Genomic DNA, 10,739 nt, shown 5'->3' on the forward strand with positions numbered 1-10,739 from the left:
CAAGTGAACGGAATCCCCCATAACGCATTTTGCTACCGGTATTTGTGCCACTTGATACATCTGGTTATGAGCTCAATTGCGCCACTTGAATTAAAGCTAGCGCCATTACGGTTAAGCCATAAACAATTTTTAAAAAGTGGAGGGTCTAACTTAGCGTTTTCAAAAGTTATTTCCGGAAGTGCGTCCATTTTGAAAATATTTTACATCGATTCAGCCTTCGGAGTAACTCCTAAATACAAATTTTTAAAAACCTACCTATTTTACTTTCTCAGAATCGTTTAACTAAAGCTCCCAAAAAACACCCTGTATAGTGTTTCTGAAACACTATAATGGCGCCAAGATTTTTGTTTACGGCGCATTTTAGCGCATGATGAAAGGTACGATGTAGTAGAAAAAACATGTTAAAAAACGTAAGTTTTGAAAACGTTAAGTTAGTCCCCCCCCTTTTTAAAATTTTTTATGGCTTAACCGTAATGGCGCTAGCTTTAATTCAAGTGGCGCAATTGAGCTCATAACCAGATGTATCAAGTGGCACAAATACCGGTAGCAAAATGCGTTATGGGGGATTCCGTTCACTTGCCCCGCCCCCCCCAAATATATTTAAGGATAACCAAAAAACAATAATGGCGCAAAGATATCTTTTTACGGCGCATTTCAGCGCATACCTGAGAGTACAATTTCGTATGAAAAGATGTTAAAAAAAGTAACTTTTAAAAACGTTAAGTTGGCCCCCCACTTTTTGAAAATTTGTCACGGCTTAACCGTAATGGCGCTAGCTTTAATTCAAGTGGCGCAATTGAGCGCATAACCAAATGTATCAGGTGGCCTAGTTACAAGGGACAAAATACGTACTGGGGGGGGGGCTACGTTCACTTGGCCCCCCCAAATGTTTTTTCGGATTTCTAAAAAACGATAATGGCGCAAGAGTTATTATCGGTGGCGCATATGAGCGCATAACGAGCGCATTCATTTCAAAATAATACGACTATGAAATCTCTCAGTGGGGGGGCCAAGTTAACGGACCCGTATAAAAGAATCCAGCATATAACGGGGTTGTAATGTACAATATGCTTAGTGCAGATATGAAAACCGTACCAGATTTAAATACCTTTAAAGTAAAGCTTAAAAAATTCCTTTTAAGTAAGGCTTATTACTCTGTGTACGAATTTATGTTGCAAGTACCCTAATTATAATTTTATGACTTGTCTTATGTCGTATTTTATGATCTTTTGGACGAATTTCTATTATTATTACTATTATTATTATCTCTATCCTCTCCTCACCTCTGCACTTTTTCACTCGGATTAATTAACTTATATGGAAGTAAAGGTTTCACCGTTAATTTTATTATTCAATACTTCACTAATTTCTATTTGCAACAACAATAATAAGATTTTTTATATATAATAACAATTGAATTAATCTCATTGCAATTAATAACCGTTTTCTCATTTTGATGACCACAAATAAAGTCACTCATTAGAGCACCGATAAAGTCCTTCGTTACGCAACTGGGAAATCTCAGGCCATGAACTTGAACCATTCACCAAGGCCAAGACCTTGGTTCATGGGCTGTAGGCTTTTATTGACACTTTCACTCACAAAATATTGTTGGTTTCTTTTTAATCATCACCATTATAAAATTCCTTACCAATATCTATGCGCCACCAATACCAAGAATTGGTATGCCCTGGTTATTTTACTATGATTATCCTTTGTGCGACCTCAATAATGTTTTTCTCCTTTTAAAGTCCATGTTCTCTACTTTTAACGACATCAATACAGAAAATTAGCATATCTCCAGTACCCACTTTCCATCATGTTTGCCTTTTATGCGCACTCAAAATGTTTTTTAAAGTCCTCTTTCTCTATTTCTTGCGCTACAATGCCAGCAACCCCCTACCCATTTTTCGTAATGTAACTCTTCTGCGTCCCCACCATTTTTTTCTCATTTTAGTGTCCCCTTTTTTTACTTGTTACGACACCGATACCAATAATTGTTATATCACAACAACCACCTCGTCATTTTCCACCATGATATCCCCCTTGCTGCGCCAATAACCTCCTCCGCCATATTAAAGTTCTCTTTTCTTACGTCTTACGCCACCAATAGCAAGAATTGTTATATCATAACAACCCTCTCGCAATTTTCTATCGTGACTATCCCCCTTTCTATATCTCAACCATTTTTTTCAGTCCTTTTTCTCTATTTCTGGCGCCAACTCTATCAAGAACAACAACTCTTTTTCCATTTTCAGTCAGGTTTAACCCTTCTGCGTGTTTAACCAAAACTTTTCCCCCTTTAAGGTACTCTTCCTTCTACCTTCTATTCATTCTCCAACATGGTTGACTCTTCTGCCCCTTCAACAATTTTTTCGCCTTTTACAACCTCTTTTCTATACTTTTTGCGCTGCCGACACCAGCAATTAGTATATTACAACAACCCTCTCGTCATTTTCCTTCACGATTATCTTTTATGCGGCCGAAACGACCTTTTTCATCTTTGAAAGTCTCTTGTCTTTATTTCTGGCGTCACCAATACTAAGAATAGGTATGTCAACTTACCATCCTCTTGTCATTTTCTTGCAAACAGTAGCAATAAGTTTAAATTTAAAGTGATCATTTACTTTACTTGTGGTGCGACCATATTGCAGCCTCAAGAGATCTGTTCCATCCCTTAATGCTCCCTTTCTCTACTTCTACTACCCCTTAACGTTTTCATCGTGTTTAGCCCTTCTGTGCCCTCAACAATGTTTCATCTTTTTTATGCTTAAATCACGTTGGCTTTTCTAGTGAGGGAAATGCTTTTAAGGCCTACGATGGTGTATATACAATGTGTTCTAAGTATAACTTTTATGCATGGAATATAGTATATACGGTGTCCAAGATAAGGATGTCTATCATGGGGATATCGGAAACTGGAAAATTACGATTACTTGGGAAGATATGCAAGAAAAACCGAAACGTTCCGATTTTGTTATTATTACTATTATATATTATACAGGGTGAGTTTTTTTTTCATTGTAAGCATTGGAATCTCAGAAACCAAAAGAAGACCGATTTGGTTAAATGAGGAAAGAGTTGTCGATATTTAAGATATGCTTTTGTTTTTTGAAAAAATCCAGTTTACTAGATATGAGCGAAAAACAGATTTAGTGATTTTTCATTTAACTGTTTTAGAATCATTATTATTAGAAATACAACAAAAAGACACGAATAAAAGTTTTAGACATTTTAATGCTTAACATTATGAACATACCAATTTCCTTCTATATTTTACAATTGTTGAGTTATAATACAAACATTAATTTTTTTAAATGGTAGTCATAGTTGGCTTTGACATTTTTAAAGACAAATTTAATAACGTAAGGCTTGCTAAACGTCCTTAATAAATCAACGCGTTGCTGCAGGAATTTTCGTATTGTTGAGTAAACAGAGTGTGGCACATTTAACATATTTAAAGGTCATGTTCGAATATTCACTATGAAAGTTAAATTAATAATCATATTCAATACACTATTAAAATAGATCATACCATGCCATGGAAAACAATAAATAAACAAAGTACTGTTGTTCATTGTTGAAGACCTCAAAGAAAACTTGGATTTGATGTTTGGTGCGGAATTATTGGATAGTGAATTCTTGGACCTTTTATTTACAATTTCAATTTTAGGTTTTTTCTTTTCGGTGTTCTTAAAGGGTTTAATTCTAGGGGGAAACAAGTACCATTTTTGGTGTACACCAAAAATTCAAATTCAAAATAATTCACGTAAATTCATGTTAATGCACGTGTATTCAAGTTAATTCACGTAAATTTAAATTTATTCACGTTAATTCAAATTAATTTACGTTAATTCAAATTTGAATCACGTTAATTGACATTAATTCACATTAGTTCTAATTAGTTCACGTTAATTCTAATTAATTCACGTTAGTTCAAATTAACACAGAGGGGTGTACACCAAACATTCAAAGTTGTTTCCATCTAGAATTTTCCCAAGGCAAATTTTTACCAGGACTAGAGTTTGTGAATAAAATATTTGAACGGCGGAATTTTTCTGGGGACAAATTTTTTACACAAGTATACCAGGGAAAAATTTTCCAAGAGCAATTTTATCAATCTTAAATTTTCAAGACGACAATTTTTCCATAGAGAATTTCCCCAGGGCGAATTTTTCGGGCGGTTTTTTTACGCTTCTGGAGACATGTTTTCCACGCGAGTTTCTGTGGCGAGTTTTTAAGCGAGTATTCTAGGGCATTCCAACGCAAATTTTTCGTTGACGATTATTTGGGGACCAAATATTCGAAAGATGATTTTTTTCAATATTTTCTGTAGATGAATTTCCTTTTCTGGACGAACGTTTCAAGGGTAATTTTGGGAGCCTACATTTTCCGTAGGTAAATTTTTCGGAAGAGAATTTTTCCATAGCGAATTTTCCCAGAACAATTTTTCTTGTAGTTTTTGGGAGTCAAATATTCCACGACTTTATTTGGTTGGCCAATTTTTTAGGAAAGAAGTTTCCCAGGAAGAACCCCCCCGAAAATTGTTGGGGGGTGAAATTTTCACGCAAATATTACGGGAGGAAAATTCTTAGAGGCGAATATTCCCTGTATGAATTTACGTGTTGAATCTTGCACGGAAGCATTTTAAAAAGGTAATTTTTTCATAGCGAATTTGTCTCGTGTATTTTTTTCGGAGAACAAGTCTTTAGGGATCAAATATTCCAGGCGCGATTTTTAGAGCGCATCAAAATTTCTGGAATTATTCATGCAAGTATTCTAGCGAAGGTAGATTTTTACGAGCCTTTTTTTATGAGAGCGATTTTTCCTAGCGAATGTTCAGGAGATTTCTAAGGGCGATTTTTCAGAGGAATCGGCGATTTTCGGGAAACGAATTTTCCAGGGCAAATGTTGTCAGGACGAGTGTTGGTCAAATATTCCAACAGAGATTTTTTCGAGGCTAAGTTTTCTGGGGACAAATTATCGTGTTCAAATATTTAGGACAAGAATTTTTCCAGGGGGAGACGTGTTTTTAATGTCAAATATTCCAAGGGCGATTTTTTCGAGGGTAAATTTCCAGGACAAAAATTTGTTATACAATTTACTCCAGGAAAGAGTTGTCCGGTGCGCATATCCCCAAGGCCGCTTTTTCAAGCCTACATTTTCCGGAAGCGAATTTTTCCATAGGGAATTTTCCCAGAAGATATTTTCCGGGAACAAGTCTTTGAAGATCGAACACAATAGTTTTTCGAGGCTACACTTTCAGGATGAGAATTTTTCTATAGCGAATATCTCCAGTGAGAAACTTTTCCGTGAACAGTCTTTAGTGATGAAACAATCCAAGGGCGATTTTTTAAGCGCAACCAAATTTTCTGAAGCGAATTTTCTGGGGATTTATAAGGGCAATTTTTTTAGGAATCGATGATTTTTAGAAGCGAATTTTTCTTAAGGAGAACAAGTACCATTTTTGGTGTACACCAAACAGTCAAATTCAAATTAATTCACGTTAATTCAAATTAATTCACGTTAATTCAAATTAATTCACGTTAATTCAATGTAATTCAGAGGGGTATACACCAAAAATTCAAAGTTGTTTCCAACTAGGTTTAATTTATCAGCTAAGGCATGCGACAAAACAAGAACTGTATTTACTTCAAAGTAGAAATTTAAATCTAAATGAAGTATTTCGTAATTTATTTTCGTTGTTCTATTTGTGGCCCTAAAGTTTTAAGTAAAATATTGTAATAGACTGCGTAATTAAGAGAACAAAAATGTTTCCCATGGCAAAGTCTGTTTTTACTATACTCTTAATAATAGTACAAACAGTTGTGTATCATGTGTATTTGTCAAAGTAAGTACAATGAACCTTATATCATTGTAAACAGAAAAACAATTCACTTTTTGAAAATGTCACATCCAACTGTGGTTGCAATTTAAAAAAATACAAGTTTGCGTTATAACTCGAAAATTATAAAAGAAGAATGAAAATTGATAAAGGTATCTTATTAAGCGGAATAAAATCTACGATTTTTGTTCTTTGCAAATTTTTGTACTTCTTATACTAACGATTCTACAACATTTAAAGAAACATCACTAAATCTGTTTTTCGCTCATATCTAGTAAACTGTGAATTAAAAAAAAAACAAAAGCATATCTTGAATAAAACGACAACTCTTTCCTCATTTAGCTCTATCTCTATGTCTTACGGTTTCCGAGATCCTAATGCTTAAAATGAAAAAAAACTCACCCTGTATACTATTATACTAGTTTGAGTGAAAGAACAGTACATTTTTCAGAGAAACTTATTTAATTGCCTTTTTATGTTGCCTATACTGAACTACGCCATTTGTTACTCTTATTGTCGCAAACTGTTATGGTAATAATAAAGTGTATTATTATTTTTTTTCTGTTATTTGAACAGATACAGAAAAATTAAAAGCACTTGCCACTTTTTGTGCTCTATAAGACAGCGTTGAGGGATTTTCAATACAACGTTTCGTTTTGGAGAAACCATCATCAGGTTTATTTTTGTATATTACCCCCAAAGAAGTATATTCTGGGTTAAGTAGAATTTTTTATTACGAACACAACGATGTACGGTACAAAAAAGCAAACTTGAAAACTCGGTTGGTTTCAACCTAGGTTTCAACAGTATGGTACCTACACCCGCGCCCAACGCGAGAAAACCTACCGGGAAATCTTTTGCCATTTTCCAGGACATTTGTTAGACAGATATTCTCACACTATTAGGGCGTTGTACGCGGGTGCACCATACAACTTTTTTTTTCTCCAACCACCTGAATAAGACAGTGTTCGGTACGTAAAATTGACGTTTTGCGGATTAATCGCTTTCACCATGGCAACTGTACAAAAAGTGGATACTTTTGGTCCTAGTACCAAAAAGAAATTGACCTTGAAAGTTGGCCAATTAAAAAATTACAATCACGGAGATATGTCACATTGACATCGTTTTACATTGCAGGTTGTAAGATATTTCTATACATACAAATCAAATATTTTTGCATATTCAATGCAAATAATGATGTTACCTATACGTATGTACATGTATTGAAAATGATTTACGCTCCCTATTTTTGTTTAAACCATGTGTAACGTAATTTACATATTCGATGAACGTAATTTTAATACGTATACAACCCGCCGTCGCGCGTAACGCCATCTACTTCAGACCCATTGCACTATTATCTGTCATTTTGAATTCAAAATTTGAAAAAGTTAATTGCAATTAATTTTAATTAGAAAACTGTATGGTAAGTTTTTTATTTCAATACAAAATATAACAATATTAATTGTGTATACAATAGAAATGACTGAAACTGATAGCGACATGGATTGCACTCCGCCAGAGATTTTAGAAACGGCAGAACATGCTACCTCAAGATTTGCTCCCTACAAATTGGCGAGAGGTGAGAAGTAAGAAGGAAGAACGACTAGGTTATAAGTTAACCTAAAAACTAGAGTGGCATGACACGTGAGGGCAAGAAAGCAGAAGTTCTTATACTAGTAGTGAAACTGTGATTGAATCTAAATTCGAATTTAATTTGAAGTAGGTAAAGGGGGTTGGAGAAAAAATTTTATGTTTCATTCGTACAAAAAATGCGTTTTCGGGACTCGGAAGGTTGCTGGACTCCGCTAGCGCGTCGTCCAGCAACTATCTTCCTCGTCCCGAAAACAGACATTTTTTGTACTAATGAAACAAATAACTATTGTACCATGTATCGTTGTACTTATAACAAAAAATTATCAAAGTCCTCGTTTGAGATCGAAGGGACTTCAGCGCATTTTTGTGTGGCAGATCAGTATTCTATTAGCCACTTTCGATTCAACCATCAATAACAGATCTTGTCGAAGGCTACTACATTCACTAACCGCTTCCCCCTTTCCGCGTGCACCCGCAATTCGCTTTTAAAGATTTAACTCCACCATCAGTAAGATCGTGTTGGGGGCTACCACATTCCCTTTGACGGTACCCACTTCCGACGTTCCGTTCACCCGCAATTCGCGTTTGAAGATTTGACTCCACCATCAGGAAGATCGTGTCGGGGCTACCACATTCCCTTTGACGGTACCCCCTTTCGACGTCCCGTTTACCCGCAATTCGTGTTTGAAGATTTGACTCCACCATCAGGAAGATCGTGTCGGGGGCTACCACATTCCCTTTGACGGTACCCCCTTCCGACGTCCCGTTCACCCGCAATTCGCGTTTGAAGATTTGACTCCACCATCAGTGAGATCGTGTCGCGGGCTACCACATTCTCTTTTACGGTACCCACTTCCGACGTCCCGTTCACTCGCAATTCACTTCTATTGGCGACACGAGAAAGAGAGACAGCGATTCGAGATTCACGAAACGTTAAACCGCGTGAGTTCGCAACGGAAGGTAAAAGGCGCCTGACTACTTCTCGAAGACGCGCGCGCCGCCTCGCAAAAGGTCGTTAATTTCGCCCCTATGACAAAAAACAAAATTCCGCCACGCAGGAGTTGTGCGCGTTTACAACATCTTTCCGACGACACCAATTTCAAAAGAATCGGACCAAAACTGTAGTAGAAGATAGGAAAAAACTGAAAAACCTTCACGTTAGTATACTACGCTCGAGGATGACGCCCAGATGTCGCCAACCCCACATCATGTAGCCATCTCCCTAAGGTTGACAAATTTCACGGCCCTGTAGATACACGTACACCCGTTGCCTTTCTACAAGAGTTCTTCTACGCGCCCACATTTGCTGCCAGCCAGCCAGCCAGCCAGCCAGCCAGCCAGCAGCCAGCCAGCCAGCCAAAGTGAGATTAAAAGCTACTTTTTACAAAAAAAATTTTTTGCAAAAATGCGCTAAAAATGTTACTCAATACAGTATGTACTTTTTTGCGGGCTATAAAAGTGTTACTTTTTCGTATCAGTATAACACAAAAAAATCAAATCGGCAAATTTCGGATTTTCTGGCATTTCTTCGGAAGTAATCGAAATTTTCTAATTTTGCATGATAATAACCCTTTAAATATTGTGCAACTTTTCCATAATTTGACCATCATCGTAACTTCTATGGTCTCTGAGATCCCCATGGCAATCATCCTTTTTTTGGACACAATGTATATCTCGGTAACGACTGTATACATAATTTTTCTACATTACTTCCCATAATTAGGTATCATTCAGTTGTTTTTATTTCAGAAGACAAATAAGTATCGAAAAACAATTACACTTTTTTGAATAGTAATGTACCCTTTCTTTAGGCTTATTTGATAGTGATTTGTTTCTCTTTTAGACGACGTAACATGTTAATACCTACTCTTATACAAGAGAATTTAAAAACTCAAGTGTATAAAGACATCAACAACTTTAATCTAGATATCCTGCATCAAAATAAAACAAATGAACGTGTACGTTTCTTGTAGTAAACCTTGAAGACAAAGGAAATTAGCAATAATTGCAACAGCAATTTCTCCCAGATACTCAGACATTCATTTCAAGCTTTTCGTGATAGGTTAGGGTATTGCCCTGCCATTAATGGCAAATGTTTTGAACACTTACTGCCATGAAAAACATTTCTTGAACTTGAACTATTTCGTTACTCATTTGTTTGTTGAATTAAAAACAACTGAATGCTGCTTTATTATGCGCAATAAAATGTTACCTTTTATATATAGAAACATTTTGTATACAGTCGCTATTACCGAGATATAGATGTAGGTAGCTATACTATATTCCATACACCCTGTATGTGGATGATTGGGGATTAAAGCTAGCGCCATTACGGTTAAGCCATAAGAATTTTTAAAAAGTGGGGGGGGGGCTAACTTAACGTTTTCAAAAGTTACGTTTTTTAACATGTTTTTTTCTTCTACATCGTACCTTTCATCATGCGCTAAAATGCGCCGTAAACAAAAATCTTGGCGCCATTATAGTGTTTCAGAAACACTATACAGGGTGTTTTTTGGGGAGCTTTAGTTAAACGATTCTGAGAAAGTAAAATAGGTAGGTTTTTAAAAATTTGTATTTAGGAGTTACTCCGAAGGCCGAATCGATGTAAAATATTTTCAAAATGGACGCACTTCCGGAAATAACTTTGGAAAACGCTAAGTTAGACCCTCCACTTTTTAAAAATTTTTTATGGCTTAACCGTAATGGCGTTAGCTTTAATTCAAGTGGCGCAATTGAGAGCATAACCAAATGTATCAGGTGACCTAGTTACAAGGGACAAAATACGTACTGGAGGGGGGGGGGCTACGTTCACTTGGCCCCCCCAAATGTTTTTTAGGATTTCTAAAAAACGATAATGGCGCAAGAGTTACTATCGGTGGCGCATATGAGCGCATAACGAGCGCATTCATTTCAAAATAATACGACTATGAAATCTCTCAGTGGGGGGGCCAAGTTAACGGACCCGTCAAGGTAGGTACTTAATCGGGATGAAAAAAACATTTATTGTCGATAAAAAAAGTGCGAAAACCAAATTTTACCTTTGCAATACATTATTTAGGCTCGTTGCTCGTAATACCGACAGTGACGGTAATCAAGTTTGTTGTCAGCTTTTCAGGACTTCGCCTGATTTTATATTAACTTATATTTATACATTGTATGTGAGGACAAAACCTAATTCTCGGGCGAAAGTCTTTTTTAGCTTTTCACTTTGACATTGCGCGCGTGAGTGCGTTTTGGACACTGTGCTCCTTAGGACGAAATCGCACCGCAACAAACGAAGTAAGCAGAAATGTCATTT

Source organism: Photinus pyralis, unplaced genomic scaffold, assembly GCF_008802855.1.
Source record: "Photinus pyralis isolate 1611_PpyrPB1 unplaced genomic scaffold, Ppyr1.3 Ppyr1.4_LG1, whole genome shotgun sequence".
In the NCBI taxonomy this organism is placed as follows: Eukaryota; Metazoa; Arthropoda; class Insecta; order Coleoptera; family Lampyridae; genus Photinus; species Photinus pyralis.